This window comes from Lissotriton vulgaris, chromosome 11 (genome assembly GCF_964263255.1).
Source record: "Lissotriton vulgaris chromosome 11, aLisVul1.2, whole genome shotgun sequence".
NCBI lineage: Eukaryota > Metazoa > Chordata > Amphibia > Caudata > Salamandridae > Lissotriton > Lissotriton vulgaris.
Window position 1 is genome coordinate 927,511,589 of NC_141699.1, and position 15,909 is coordinate 927,527,497.

Genomic DNA, 15,909 nt, shown 5'->3' on the forward strand with positions numbered 1-15,909 from the left:
CTCGCCCTATCCCTCGAACCCACTGTGTTTTTAATACCAGTGTGTTGGTGAGGTCGGGAGGTGGAGTTATATGTACAACGACCGAATCCTGCAGCGTGGTGCCTGACAGAATCACGAACCCACGAATTGCATTCTGCCTGGTTCCGTCGGGGTACATATGGCCACCTTGGATGATGTGTTGAGGGCGTTGGTTTTGGTCCAACAGGAATTGACATCTTCCAAAGCTGAGGCAGTGGCCCTTAAAGATAGGGTTGAACAACTATCTAAGAACCCTTTTTCATCTGGCCCTTCTCAGATCCAGGTTACGGTTCCTCCCCCTATCCCCTTGGCCACCCCTGAACGTTATGGGGGGGATCCTCGTAAGACGCAAGCATTTTTGACCCAAATAATGCTTCATTTCTCGTGCAAACAGCCTCATTTCCTACGAATCACTCCCGGGTGGCATTTGCTATATCATACCTGGTGGGGGATGCAGCCAATTGGGCGGTTCCGCTGGTAAAGAGAGATGATGCCATGTTGTCTAACTGGACAGCGTTTAGGGAAGAGTTCGAAAAAGTATTTGACAGAAGGGCCACCAACTTCAGTGCTGATAAAGAGTTGCTATCTTTGAGACAAGGAAGGAGTGATTTAATTACCTATTTAACAACTTTCAACAGGTTGATAGCAGAAACGGAATGGCCCGAGGGAAAAAGAATGTCCTTGTTTTATCAGGGTTTGAGAGATGAATTGAAGAACGCTGTGGCCTACATAGATCCTCAACCCACCACTTGTGTGGATATGGTGAACTTGGTCCTGAGATTGGATGGTAGGCTGACTGAGCTGAGTGGGGATGGAAGAAAATGGGACAGGGGTTACAATAGTATAGTGAGTTCCCCTCCTATAGCTCTAGAGGCATCGGCAGACGGGGCAGAACCTATGGAGATAGGAGCTATTAGATCCCCTCTGTCCTATGATGAGAAAGAAAGCAGAAGAGTACACGGTCTTTGTATGTACTGTGGCAAAAAAGGGCATTACGTGCGTGAATGCCCTTCTAGGCCCCAAAACCCCTCTAGTTGGAACAAGAATAAAAAAATAGCTGTTTCCACTGTGGGAAGGGAGACAGACAACTTGTTAGCACCTTCATCCCTGGAGAAAGTGCTGCCTGATTGGAGACTCACTTCCCTATCTTTACCGGGTATAGGAGTGAATGAGTCACACCTGGTTCTTAACATGTCCTTAGAGTATGAGCAAAAAAGTCATCCAGTTAGGGTTATGCTGGACACAGGAGCCACAGGTAATTTTATTGATAATGGGTTAGTGTCTCGCTTAGCTATACTCAGAGTACCTAGAGATATACCAGAGGAGGTTTTTGCAGTAGATGGACAGCCTATAAAATCAGGTTTAATAGTGGAGAAGACAGCTGAGGTAATGTTGTCAATAGACGTGTCAGAAGGGAGACATGTGGAAAAGATAACGTTGAACATCATAGAAGCTCCCCAATATGAGATCATATTGGGGATGCCGTGGTTTACGTACCACAACCCTTCTATAGATTGGAGAACTCGAACAGTTCATTTTTTGTCTGGGTATTGTCAGGAACATCTGGTGTCTTATGCATCATCACCTTTAGCGGTAGCCGCATGTCAGTTCAGGGTGGCCACGTTGGCAAAGAGAGAGGTGGTCACCGTTCGCACTAGGTTGAGTAGTCAGAATACAGACACCTTTACCCGACAGATGCTGCCAGTCAGGAAGGGAGTGGACGATAAACAGTCTATCATTCCTACAGGGAAAAGTAATTGCATGATGAGGGCGGAGAGGTCTAGTGAGAATGAGTGGCATAGCCCCCCTGGAATGTTCCCCTTCCTTGCTAATTCCGGAATTGATACCAACACTTTGCCGGTTGATATCCCTTTTGATCTCCAGTTTCAGCCAGTAGTTAAGGAAAAGGTGTTAATACTGCAGAGGGATCACAATGGGGTGCAGGGATGTTTGAACAAGGTCAGGGAGGAGTACATGCAAGGGGTGGGCTGTTCCGAGGTGCCTGCTCCTGGGAAGGTGCTGTCTTTTCGTCAAAGGTTTCCTGCTACGCCTGGCCCTAGAAGGCGCTAGGGAGGGGGACATTCTGTCAGGTTCTACCAAATTGCGCCACCTAAACTTTTGGAACTACATCTCCCAGAAATCTAGGGAGGGGGCGTGGCACTATAAAGGTAGGGCGGACCCTCTACACGTTGTTCGTGATTTTGTGTTTGCAGCGTTTGTTTGGTGGTTTATCCCTGGTGGAGAGCGGAGGCTCGTCTGCTCTTGAATCCGAGCCGAGTTAGGAAGGATATTGACTTTTCTCTGGTGAAGGCGGCGAAAGGAAAAGAAAAACGGAACCGGGCCTTTTGGTGTTTACTCGGGTTGCCGAGTAGGGCGTTTGTGAAGCGCTTTGCATATCAAGAGCTTCCGAGGGTTTCCTGAAGCTAAAGTCCTCCCGAAGCGGAAAGGAAGGAGAACGAACAGAGAAGGGAGACTCCTTACAAGTACTGTGAGTAAATATGCTCCGCGCGACATTTAACGCGTAGCATATGTGGAAAAGCCTTGTATTCATTTTTTGCCTGCCTGTGAAAGGAACAGAGAGGACTGTACAGGCGCGGCGGCGACCTGTATCAAAGATAAATATTGCTGTAAAGAGGGAGCGGAGTGTATTAGGGCTTTAGGTTCTGAGCACCACCGCTACGAAGACAGGCACTAGTGTCTAGTTCATCAAGTGCCAAAGCGGAAGGTAGTGGGTCTTCTACACCTTGCCGTGTTTGGAGTTGTGAGTACAGGAGCTGGTTTAGAGCGGAAGACGGTAGTAGTGTGCTACATCTTGCCGTGTCTATATATGGAGTAAATTGGAGCTTTTAAGGCGGAACGTTTTTATTCACTGCCAAACACTTGACTTTTGTTTTGTTTCAAGGGTGGAGTTCACTCAACATTACTCGTTTATACTTTGAGCACGGAACACTTGCCAGGCAGGGGACTATCTGTTCGATTATTCCTATTCACACATCGGGGAGGAGGAGGAGTCCATTGCTTTCAGAAAAGGTGAACCCTTTAACCTATTTAGTGAGAGTGAAATGAGAGTAGGTGTTTCCGTGTGATCAGTGGTAACCCGTAAACTTGTGTTCTTGTTTTTCAGCCATCCCTTCCCTGCTGACCCTTTCCGTCCCCTCCTGGTTTTGTTCCTTTGTTTTCCCTCGCCCTATCCCTCGAACCCACTGTGTTTTTAATACCAGTGTGTTGGTGAGGTCGGGAGGTGGAGTTATATGTACAACGACCGAATCCTGCAGCGTGGTGCCTGACAGAATCACGAACCCATGAATTGCATTCTGCCTGGTTCGGTCGGGGTACATATGGCCACCTTGGATGATGTGTTGAGGGCGTTGGTTTTGGTCCAACAGGAATTGACATCTTCCAAAGCTGAGGCAGTGGCCCTTAAAGATAGGGTTGAACAACTATCTAAGAACCCTTTTTCATCTGGCCCTTCTCAGATCCAGGTTACGGTTCCTCCCCCTATCCCCTTGGCCACCCCTGAACGTTATGGGGGGGATCCTCGTAAGACGCAAGCATTTATGACCCAAATAATGCTTCATTTCTCGTGCAAACCAGCCTCATTTCCTACGAATCACTCCCGGGTGGCATTTGCTATATCATATCTGGTGGGGGATGCAGCCAATTGGGCGGTTCCGCTGGTAAAGAGAGATGATGCCATGTTGTCTAACTGGACAGCGTTTAGGGAAGAGTTCGAAAAAGTATTTGACAGAAGGGCCACCAACTTCAGTGCTGATAAAGAGTTGCTATCTTTGAGACAAGGAAGGAGTGATTTAATTACCTATTTAACAACTTTCAACAGGTTGATAGCAGAAACGGAATGGCCCGAGGGAAAAAGAATGTCCTTGTTTTATCAGGGTTTGAGAGATGAATTGAAGAACGCTGTGGCCTACATAGATCCTCAACCCACCACTTGTGTGAATATGGTGAACTTGGTCCTGAGATTGGATGGTAGGCTGACTGAGCTGAGTGGGGATGGAAGAAAATGGGACAGGGGTTACAATAGTATAGTGAGTTCCCCTCCTATAGCTCTAGAGGCATCGGCAGACGGGGCAGAACCTATGGAGATAGGAGCTATTAGATCCCCTCTGTCCTATGATGAGAAAGAAAGCAGAAGAGTACACGGTCTTTGTATGTACTGTGGCAAAAAAGGGCATTACGTGCATGAATGCCCTTCTAGGCCCCAAAACCCCTCTAGTTGGAACAAGAATAAAAAAATAGCTGTTTCCACTGTGGGAAGGGAGACAGACAACTTGTTAGCACCTTCATCCCTGGAGAAAGTGCTGCCTGATTGGAGACTCACTTCCCTATCTTTACCGGGTATAGGAGTGAATGAGTCACACCTGGTTCTTAACATGTCCTTAGAGTATGAGCAAAAAAGTCATCCAGTTAGGGTTATGCTGGACACAGGAGCCACAGGTAATTTTATTTATAATGGGTTAGTGTCTCGCTTAGCTATACTCAGAGTACCTAGAGATATACCAGAGGAGGTTTTTGCAGTAGATGGACAGCCTATAAAATCAGGTTTAATAGTGGAGAAGACAGCTGAGGTAATGTTGTCAATAGACGTGTCAGAAGGGAGACATGTGGAAAAGATAACGTTGAACATCATAGAAGCTCCCCAATATGAGATCATATTGGGGATGCCGTGGTTTACGTACCACAACCCTTCTATAGATTGGAGAACTCGAACAGTTCATTTTTTGTCTGGGTATTGTCAGGAACATCTGGTGTCTTATGCATCATCACCTTTAGCGGTAGCCGCATGTCAGTTCAGGGTGGCCACGTTGGCAAAGAGAGAGGTGGTCACCGTTCGCACTAGGTTGAGTAGTCAGAATACAGACACCTTTACCCGACAGATGCTGCCAGTCAGGAAGGGAGTGGACGATAAACAGTCTATCATTCCTACAGGGAAAAGTAATTGCATGATGAGGGCGGAGAGGTCTAGTGAGAATGAGTGGCATAGCCCCCCTGGAATGTTCCCCTTCCTTGCTAATTCCGGAATTGATACCAACACTTTGCCGGTTGATATCCCTTTTGATCTCCAGTTTCAGCCAGTAGTTAAGGAAAAGGTGTTAATACTGCAGAGGGATCACAATGGAGTGCAGGGATGTTTGAACAAGGTCAGGGAGGAGTACATGCAAGGGGTGGGCTGTTCCGAGGTGCCTGCTCCTGGGAAGGTGCTGTCTTTTCGTCAAAGGTTTCCTGCTACGCCTGGCCCTAGAAGGCGCTAGGGAGGGGGACATTCTGTCAGGTTCTACCAAATTGCGCCACCTAAACTTTTGGAACTACATCTCCCAGAAATCTAGGGAGGGGGCGTGGCACTATAAAGGTAGGGCGGACCCTCTACACGTTGTTCGTGATTTTGTGTTTGCAGCGTTTGTTTGGTGGTTTATCCCTGGTGGAGAGCGGAGGCTCGTCTGCTCTTGAATCCGAGCCGAGTTAGGAAGGATATTGACTTTTCTCTGGTGAAGGCGGCGAAAGGAAAAGAAAAACGGAACCGCGCCTTTTGGTGTTTACTCGGGTTGCCGAGTAGGGCGTTTGTGAAGCGCTTTGCATATCAAGAGCTTCCGAGGGTTTCCTGAAGCTAAAGTCCTCCCGAAGCGGAAAGGAAGGAGAACGAACAGAGAAGGGAGACTCCTTACAAGTACTGTGAGTAAATATGCTCCGCGTGACATTTAACGCGTAGCATATGTGGAAAAGCCTTGTATTCATTTTTTGCCTGCCTGTGAAAGGAACAGAGAGGACTGTACAGGCGCGGCGGCGACCTGTATCAAAGATAAATATTGCTGTAAAGAGGGAGCGGAGTGTATTAGGGCTTTAGGTTCTGAGCACCACCGCTACGAAGACAGGCACTAGTGTCTAGTTCATCAAGTGCCAAAGCGGAAGGTAGTGGGTCTTCTACACCTTGCCGTGTTTGGAGTTGTGAGTACAGGAGCTGGTTTAGAGCGGAAGACGGTAGTAGTGTGCTACATCTTGCCGTGTCTATATATGGAGTAAATTGGAGCTTTTAAGGCGGAACGTTTTTATTCACTGCCAAACACGACTTTTGTTTTGTTTCAAGGGTGGAGTTCACTCAACATTACTCGTTTATACTTTGAGCACGGAACACTTGCCAGGCAGGGGACTATCTGTTCGATTATTCCTATTCACACATCGGGGAGGAGGAGGAGTCCATTGCTTTCAGAAAAGGTGAACCCTTTAACCTATTTAGTGAGAGTGAAATGAGAGTAGGTGTTTCCGTGTGATCAGTGGTAACCCGTAAACTTGTGTTCTTGTTTTTCAGCCATCCCTTCCCTGCTGACCCTTTCCGTCCCCTCCTGGTTTTGTTCCTTTGTTTTCCCTCGCCCTATCCCTCGAACCCACTGTGTTTTTAATACCAGTGTGTTGGTGAGGTCGGGAGGTGGAGTTATATGTACAACGACCGAATCCTGCAGCGTGGTGCCTGACAGAATCACGAACCCACGAATTGCATTCTGCCTGGTTCCATCGGGGTACATATGGCCACCTTGGATGATGTGTTGAGGGCGTTGGTTTTGGTCCAACAGGAATTGACATCTTCCAAAGCTGAGGCAGTGGCCCTTAAAGATAGGGTTGAACAACTATCTAAGAACCCTTTTTCATCTGGCCCTTCTCAGATTCAGGTTACGGTTCCTCCCCCTATCCCCTTGGCCACCCCTGAACGTTATGGGGGGGATCCTCGTAAGACGCAAGCATTTATGACCCAAATAATGCTTCATTTCTCGTGCAAACCAGCCTCATTTCCTACGAATCACTCCCGGGTGGCATTTGCTATATCATATCTGGTGGGGGATGCAGCCAATTGGGCGGTTCCGCTGGTAAAGAGAGATGATGCCATGTTGTCTAACTGGACAGCGTTTAGGGAAGAGTTCGAAAAAGTATTTGACAGAAGGGCCACCAACTTCAGTGCTGATAAAGAGTTGCTATCTTTGAGACAAGGAAGGAGTGATTTAATTACCTATTTAACAACTTTCAACAGGTTGATAGCAGAAACGGAATGGCCCGAGGGAAAAAGAATGTCCTTGTTTTATCAGGGTTTGAGAGATGAATTGAAGAACGCTGTGGCCTACATAGATCCTCAACCCACCACTTGTGTGGATATGGTGAACTTGGTCCTGAGATTGGATGGTAGGCTGACTGAGCTGAGTGGGGATGGAAGAAAATGGGACAGGGGTTACAATAGTATAGTGAGTTCCCCTCCTATAGCTCTAGAGGCATCGGCAGACGGGGCAGAACCTATGGAGATAGGAGCTATTAGATCCCCTCTGTCCTATGATGAGAAAGAAAGCAGAAGAGTACACGGTCTTTGTATGTACTGTGGCAAAAAAGGGCATTACGTGCGTGAATGCCCTTCTAGGCCCCAAAACCCCTCTAGTTGGAACAAGAATAAAAAAATAGCTGTTTCCACTGTGGGAAGGGAGACAGACAACTTGTTAGCACCTTCATCCCTGGAGAAAGTGCTGCCTGATTGGAGACTCACTTCCCTATCTTTACCGGGTATAGGAGTGAATGAGTCACACCTGGTTCTTAACATGTCCTTAGAGTATGAGCAAAAAAGTCATCCAGTTAGGGTTATGCTGGACACAGGAGCCACAGGTAATTTTATTGATAATGGGTTAGTGTCTCGCTTAGCTATACTCAGAGTACCTAGAGATATACCAGAGGAGGTTTTTGCAGTAGATGGACAGCCTATAAAATCAGGTTTAATAGTGGAGAAGACAGCTGAGGTAATGTTGTCAATAGACGTGTCAGAAGGGAGACATGTGGAAAAGATAACGTTGAACATCATAGAAGCTCCCCAATATGAGATCATATTGGGGATGCCGTGGTTTACGTACCACAACCCTTCTATAGATTGGAGAACTCGAACAGTTCATTTTTTGTCTGGGTATTGTCAGGAACATCTGGTGTCTTATGCATCATCACCTTTAGCGGTAGCCGCATGTCAGTTCAGGGTGGCCACGTTGGCAAAGAGAGAGGTGGTCACCGTTCGCACTAGGTTGAGTAGTCAGAATACAGACACCTTTACCCGACAGATGCTGCCAGTCAGGAAGGGAGTGGACGATAAACAGTCTATCATTCCTACAGGGAAAAGTAATTGCATGATGAGGGCGGAGAGGTCTAGTGAGAATGAGTGGCATAGCCCCCCTGGAATGTTCCCCTTCCTTGCTAATTCCGGAATTGATACCAACACTTTGCCGGTTGATATCCCTTTTGATCTCCAGTTTCAGCCAGTAGTTAAGGAAAAGGTGTTAATACTGCAGAGGGATCACAATGGGGTGCAGGGATGTTTGAACAAGGTCAGGGAGGAGTACATGCAAGGGGTGGGCTGTTCCGAGGTGCCTGCTCCTGGGAAGGTGCTGTCTTTTCGTCAAAGGTTTCCTGCTACGCCTGGCCCTAGAAGGCGCTAGGGAGGGGGACATTCTGTCAGGTTCTACCAAATTGCGCCACCTAAACTTTTGGAACTACATCTCCCAGAAATCTAGGGAGGGGGCGTGGCACTATAAAGGTAGGGCGGACCCTCTACACGTTGTTCGTGATTTTGTGTTTGCAGCGTTTGTTTGGTGGTTTATCCCTGGTGGAGAGCGGAGGCTCGTCTGCTCTTGAATCCGAGCCGAGTTAGGAAGGATATTGACTTTTCTCTGGTGAAGGCGGCGAAAGGAAAAGAAAAACGGAACCGCGCCTTTTGGTGTTTACTCGGGTTGCCGAGTAGGGCGTTTGTGAAGCGCTTTGCATATCAAGAGCTTCCGAGGGTTTCCTGAAGCTAAAGTCCTCCCGAAGCGGAAAGGAAGGAGAACGAACAGAGAAGGGAGACTCCTTACAAGTACTGTGAGTAAATATGCTCCGCGTGACATTTAACGCGTAGCATATGTGGAAAAGCCTTGTATTCATTTTTTGCCTGCCTGTGAAAGGAACAGAGAGGACTGTACAGGCGCGGCGGCGACCTGTATCAAAGATAAATATTGCTGTAAAGAGGGAGCGGAGTGTATTAGGGCTTTAGGTTCTGAGCACCACCGCTACGAAGACAGGCACTAGTGTCTAGTTCATCAAGTGCCAAAGCGGAAGGTAGTGGGTCTTCTACACCTTGCCGTGTTTGGAGTTGTGAGTACAGGAGCTGGTTTAGAGCGGAAGACGGTAGTAGTGTGCTACATCTTGCCGTGTCTATATATGGAGTAAATTGGAGCTTTTAAGGCGGAACGTTTTTATTCACTGCCAAACACTTGACTTTTGTTTTGTTTCAAGGGTGGAGTTCACTCAACATTACTCGTTTATACTTTGAGCACGGAACACTTGCCAGGCAGGGGACTATCTGTTCGATTAATCCAATTCACACATCGGGGAGGAGGAGGAGTCCATTGCTTTCAGAAAAGGTGAACCCTTTAACCTATTTAGTGAGAGTGAAATGAGAGTAGGTGTTTCCGTGTGATCAGTGGTAACCCGTAAACTTGTGTTCTTGTTTTTCAGCCATCCCTTCCCTGCTGACCCTTTCCGTCCCCTCCTGGTTTTGTTCCTTTGTTTTCCCTCGCCCTATCCCTCGAACCCACTGTGTTTTTAATACCAGTGTGTTGGTGAGGTCGGGAGGTGGAGTTATATGTACAACGACCGAATCCTGCAGCGTGGTGCCTGACAGAATCACTAACCCACGAATTGCATTCTGCCTGGTTCGGTCGGGGTACATATGGCCACCTTGGATGATGTGTTGAGGGCGTTGGTTTTGGTCCAACAGGAATTGACATCTTCCAAAGCTGAGGCAGTGGCCCTTAAAGATAGGGTTGAACAACTATCTAAGAACCCTTTTTCATCTGGCCCTTCTCAGATCCAGGTTACGGTTCCTCCCCCTATCCCCTTGGCCACCCCTGAACGTTATGGGGGGGATCCTCGTAAGACGCAAGCATTTATGACCCAAATAATGCTTCATTTCTCGTGCAAACCAGCCTCATTTCCTACGAATCACTCCCGGGTGGCATTTGCTATATCATATCTGGTGGGGGATGCAGCCAATTGGGCGGTTCCGCTGGTAAAGAGAGATGATTGCATGTTGTCTAACTGGACAGCGTTTAGGGAAGAGTTCGAAAAAGTATTTGACAGAAGGGCCACCAACTTCAGTGCTGATAAAGAGTTGCTATCTTTGAGACAAGGAAGGAGTGATTTAATTACCTATTTAACAACTTTCAACAGGTTGATAGCAGAAACGGAATGGCCCGAGGGAAAAAGAATGTCCTTGTTTTATCAGGGTTTGAGAGATGAATTGAAGAACGCTGTGGCCTACATAGATCCTCAACCCACCACTTGTGTGGATATGGTGAACTTGGTCCTGAGATTGGATGGTAGGCTGACTGAGCTGAGTGGGGATGGAAGAAAATGGGACAGGGGTTACAATAGTATAGTGAGTTCCCCTCCTATAGCTCTTGAGGCATCGGCAGACGGGGCAGAACCTATGGAGATAGGAGCTATTAGATCCCCTCTGTCCTATGATGAGAAAGAAAGCAGAAGAGTACACGGTCTTTGTATGTACTGTGGCAAAAAAGGGCATTACGTTCGTGAATGCCCTTCTAGGCCCCAAAACCCCTCTAGTTGGAACAAGAATAAAAAAATAGCTGTTTCCACTGTGGGAAGGGAGACAGACAACTTGTTAGCACCTTCATCCCTGGAGAAAGTGCTGCCTGATTGGAGACTCACTTCCCTATCTTTACCGGGTATAGGAGTGAATGAGTCACACCTGGTTCTTAACATGTCCTTAGAGTATGAGCAAAAAAGTCATCCAGTTAGGGTTATGCTGGACACAGGAGCCACAGGTAATTTTATTGATAATGGGTTAGTGTCTCGCTTAGCTATACTCAGAGTACCTAGAGATATACCAGAGGAGGTTTTTGCAGTAGATGGACAGCCTATAAAATCAGGTTTAATAGTGGAGAAGACAGCTGAGGTAATGTTGTCAATAGACGTGTCAGAAGGGAGACATGTGGAAAAGATAACGTTGAACATCATAGAAGCTCCCCAATATGAGATCATATTGGGGATGCCGTGGTTTACGTACCACAACCCTTCTATAGATTGGAGAACTCGAACAGTTCATTTTTTGTCTGGGTATTGTCAGGAACATCTGGTGTCTTATGCATCATCACCTTTAGCGGTAGCCGCATGTCAGTTCAGGGTGGCCACGTTGGCAAAGAGAGAGGTGGTCACCGTTCGCACTAGGTTGAGTAGTCAGAATACAGACACCTTTACCCGACAGATGCTGCCAGTCAGGAAGGGAGTGGACGATAAACAGTCTATCATTCCTACAGGGAAAAGTAATTGCATGATGAGGGCGGAGAGGTCTAGTGAGAATGAGTGGCATAGTCCCCCTGGAATGTTCCCCTTCCTTGCTAATTCCGGAATTGATACCAACACTTTGCCGGTTGATATCCCTTTTGATCTCCAGTTTCAGCCAGTAGTTAAGGAAAAGGTGTTAATACTGCAGAGGGATCACAATGGGGTGCAGGGATGTTTGAACAAGGTCAGGGAGGAGTACATGCAAGGGGTGGGCTGTTCCGAGGTGCCTGCTCCTGGGAAGGTGCTGTCTTTTCGTCAAAGGTTTCCTGCTACGCCTGGCCCTAGAAGGCGCTAGGGAGGGGGACATTCTGTCAGGTTCTACCAAATTGCGCCACCTAAACTTTTGGAACTACATCTCCCAGAAATCTAGGGAGGGGGCGTGGCACTATAAAGGTAGGGCGGACCCTCTACACGTTGTTCGTGATTTTGTGTTTGCAGCGTTTGTTTGGTGGTTTATCCCTGGTGGAGAGCGGAGGCTCGTCTGCTCTTGAATCCGAGCCGAGTTAGGAAGGATATTGACTTTTCTCTGGTGAAGGCGGCGAAAGGAAAAGAAAAACGGAACCGCGCCTTTTGGTGTTTACTCGGGTTGCCGAGTAGGGCGTTTGTGAAGCGCTTTGCATATCAAGAGCTTCCGAGGGTTTCCTGAAGCTAAAGTCCTCCCGAAGCGGAAAGGAAGGAGAACGAACAGAGAAGGGAGACTCCTTACAAGTACTGTGAGTAAATATGCTCCGCGTGACATTTAACGCGTAGCATATGTGGAAAAGCCTTGTATTCATTTTTTGCCTGCCTGTGAAAGGAACAGAGAGGACTGTACAGGCGCGGCGGCGACCTGTATCAAAGATAAATATTGCTGTAAAGAGGGAGCGGAGTGTATTAGGGCTTTAGGTTCTGAGCACCACCGCTACGAAGACAGGCACTAGTTTCTAGTTCATCAAGTGCCAAAGCGGAAGGTAGTGGGTCTTCTACACCTTGCCGTGTTTGGAGTTGTGAGTACAGGAGCTGGTTTAGAGCGGAAGACGGTAGTAGTGTGCTACATCTTGCCGTGTCTATATATGGAGTAAATTGGAGCTTTTAAGGCGGAACGTTTTTATTCACTGCCAAACACTTGACTTTTGTTTTGTTTCAAGGGTGGAGTTCACTCAACATTACTCGTTTATACTTTGAGCACGGAACACTTGCCAGGCAGGGTACGTACTATCACAGTAGAGAGAATTTGGTGCAGGTGTTCATGTAAAAGGAGAGTATAACTGTTGTTATTGTTCCATAGGGACTATCTGTTCGATTATTCCTATTCACACATCGGGGAGGAGGAGGAGTCCATTGCTTTCAGAAAAGGTGAACCCTTTAACCTATTTAGTGAGAGTGAAATGAGAGTAGGTGTTTCCGTGTGATCAGTGGTAACCCGTAAACTTGTGTTCTTGTTTTTCAGCCATCCCTTCCCTGCTGACCCTTTCCGTCCCCTCCTGGTTTTGTTCCTTTGTTTTCCCTCGCCCTATCCCTCGAACCCACTGTGTTTTTAATACCAGTGTGTTGGTGAGGTCGGGAGGTGGAGTTATATGTACAACGACCGAATCCTGCAGCGTGGTGCCTGACAAAAATAGTGGATAAAAAGCTGATAGAAAAAGCCAATAGTAAAAACAGCAGTAATAAAAAGCAGAAATTTACATCTTGGCCTCCGGCAATTTTGTAATCGGGGCCCAAATCTTTCTACCAAACTCCCGTATTTTCACCCCTTTTTGTTCATAAAGGCAAGACTCAATATTGTGTATTCCAAGCAATCTGGAGAGCCACATTTGGAATAACGGGGCCACGGTATCTTTCCACCCTGCAGAAATTAAAATCCTAAGCACAGCCACTGAAATGAAGACCAGGCCTTCCTCTTCTTTTCCCAACTTCAAGCTTGAATCTGTGCCCAGTATCATCAGGGTAGGGGATAGAACGATCCTATGCCCTAGCAGCCCCTCCCATAGTTTCTCAATCTCCTCCTTGATTGGGAACAGGCGGCCGCAATTAAAGAACGTATGCAGTAGATCTTCTTGTCCCGCCCCACACCTGGGACAGCCATCATCTACCCTTACCCCCCAGGCGAATAATTTAGCCGGCGTATGATACAGGTTGAACACCGTTTTATAATGCTGGGCCCGCAAGTTTGAGGCCCGGAAGATCTTTTTGTTCAAGTGCAGTGCCAGGTCAACATCCACATCAGGATTTCCCAATTTCCTAGCATAAGCTACTTCTGTCTTATCCAAATCATCTTTGATTCCCACCAGAAAGATATTATATATTACCTTTATCTTCTTACAACCCCTAGTCAAGACATCGAACAGAGGGAAATTTCCCGGAGGCAGTGGTTTAGGTCTTAATGCCTTCAGGGACCGTATAATTTGGCCAGGACCGTATAATTTGGCCATACACAAACCAGTGATTAGCTGGAATTCCAAACCTACTTTGCAAGACATCAAAACTTGCTACCCCTTCTCCTTCCATTATATCCCGAAATGTCTTCATGCCCATCCCCCTCCAGACCTTCAAAGTACTATCCATATGTGTAGGTAATAATTAACTTTGGGTATGTTGAAGGCCTTTACACTAGCTTTCCAAACCTGCCAGGCCCCATCCAAGATCTTGAATCTGGCCTTCTTGTAGAACCTCCGGTCAACTTCGCACAATATTAAACCTAAGGCTTTCCTTCCTAACAATAATTAAAAGATAGAAGGAGGTGGCTGGGGTGCCCTACTTACTTCGCCTGGACTTGACTCTAGCTGAAAGAGCACCGACATTTGTGCCAGAAGGCAGGTCCAATGATATAATCTTAAATTGGGTAGGGCCAGACCTCCATTTTCCCTTGGAAGAGACATCATATTAGTAGAGCGCCTGACCTTCCCAAATTGCCAAATAAATCTGATAAACACAGATTCTAGGTTTTTAATTATCCTCTCCTCTAGAAATAAGGGTATAGCGCGAAAGAGATACAACACCTTAGGGAACAATGACATTTTAACCGCGTTGACCCTCCCTATAGAGAAAAGTGTAACACATCTATTCTTCTCAGGTCAGCCTCTATAGTTCTGATAAGTGGGATATAATTTTCTTCAACTATTTTATCAACAGAAGCATTAATTCTAATGCCTAAATAAGTAGCTGCTTCCACAAATCTAGAATTAGATTTAACTATAGTATTGGTACATATTATCTGCGTCTTAGATTCATTGAGCAAGTAACCAAATCGCACACCAAAACGCTTGGCAAGATCAGAAAAAGCCAACATTGACTGCTGAGGGTTGATAGTAAGGACCGCAAGGTCATCCACATAAGCCAGGATTTTATTTTCGTAACCATTTAAAACCACTGGCCTAATCCTGGGACACCTTAGTATTACCTGAATAAAAGGGTCTATATAAAGGGAGAACAGGATCGGGGAGAAAGGGCATCCTTGGCGGGTTCCTCTCTTTAAAGCAAATAATTCCGACTTCTCACCCATAACCGTCACTCTTGCACCGGGATTCAAATTTATTGCCTTGAGCGCTCTGATAGTTTTGTCCCCGAAACCTCTCCCTGCCAGAATTCCCCAGAGAAAGCTTCAGGCCACACGATCGAAAGGCTTCTCTGCGTCGAGCAGAATCATGGCCATCCCCTCTCCCGTAGCAGCATGGGCTTCGAAAAGAGCTATAGCCCTGCTGGTATGATCTGTTGTACCTCGCCCTGGAACAAACCCATGCTGCCAAGGGGAGATGAGACCGCCAATGATCCTGCCCAATCTTATAGCCCAAATCTTTAATACAGCTTGGTATCTGCATTCATCAGAGAGATTGGTCAATATGTCCCTGGGTTTTCACTTGGTTTACCCTTTTTGTGAAAGACTATGATATTTGATTCTTTCCAAGAATCCGGGATCACCCCTGAGCAAAGTATCCCGTTGAAGAGGTCCACAAGAAGCAAAATAATCTCTGATTCAACGCATTTATACACCTCCAAAGGTAGCCCATCGGGTCCGGCTGCTTTCCCCGAGGCTAGCTCCTGTAATGCCGATTTGACCTCAATCTCAGTAATATCCTTGTCCAATTCCACTCTTGCTGAATCGTACAGGCATGGGCCTGTATCCCAACTATCTCTCCCCTGGGCTTCATCACATTCTTCCTCTTCATACAATCTCTGGTAAAAGTTTCTAAAAACCTGTAAAATCTCTGTGGCCTCTGTGTGCACCTTACCACTCTCAACTATCTTTGTAATTGCATTTTTAGATTTTTCCTGCCTTAAGCGAAGTGTGAGGGCTCTACCTGCGTGTTCTCTGGTTTCATATCGTTTAGCTCTGGTAGCTTGATACTCACCGATTGCCTTCTGGGTAACAATTTTCTGTAATTTTGCCTTATTGGCCTGAAGCTTCGAATGACTCTCACTACCATCCCTTCCAAGGGCAATTACCTTAATGTGTTCTTCTTCCGCAGCAGTTAACTTATCCGATAGCTGCTCTACCACCTTCCTATCTTCTTTTCTCAGTTTAGCTGAAAACTAATTGAT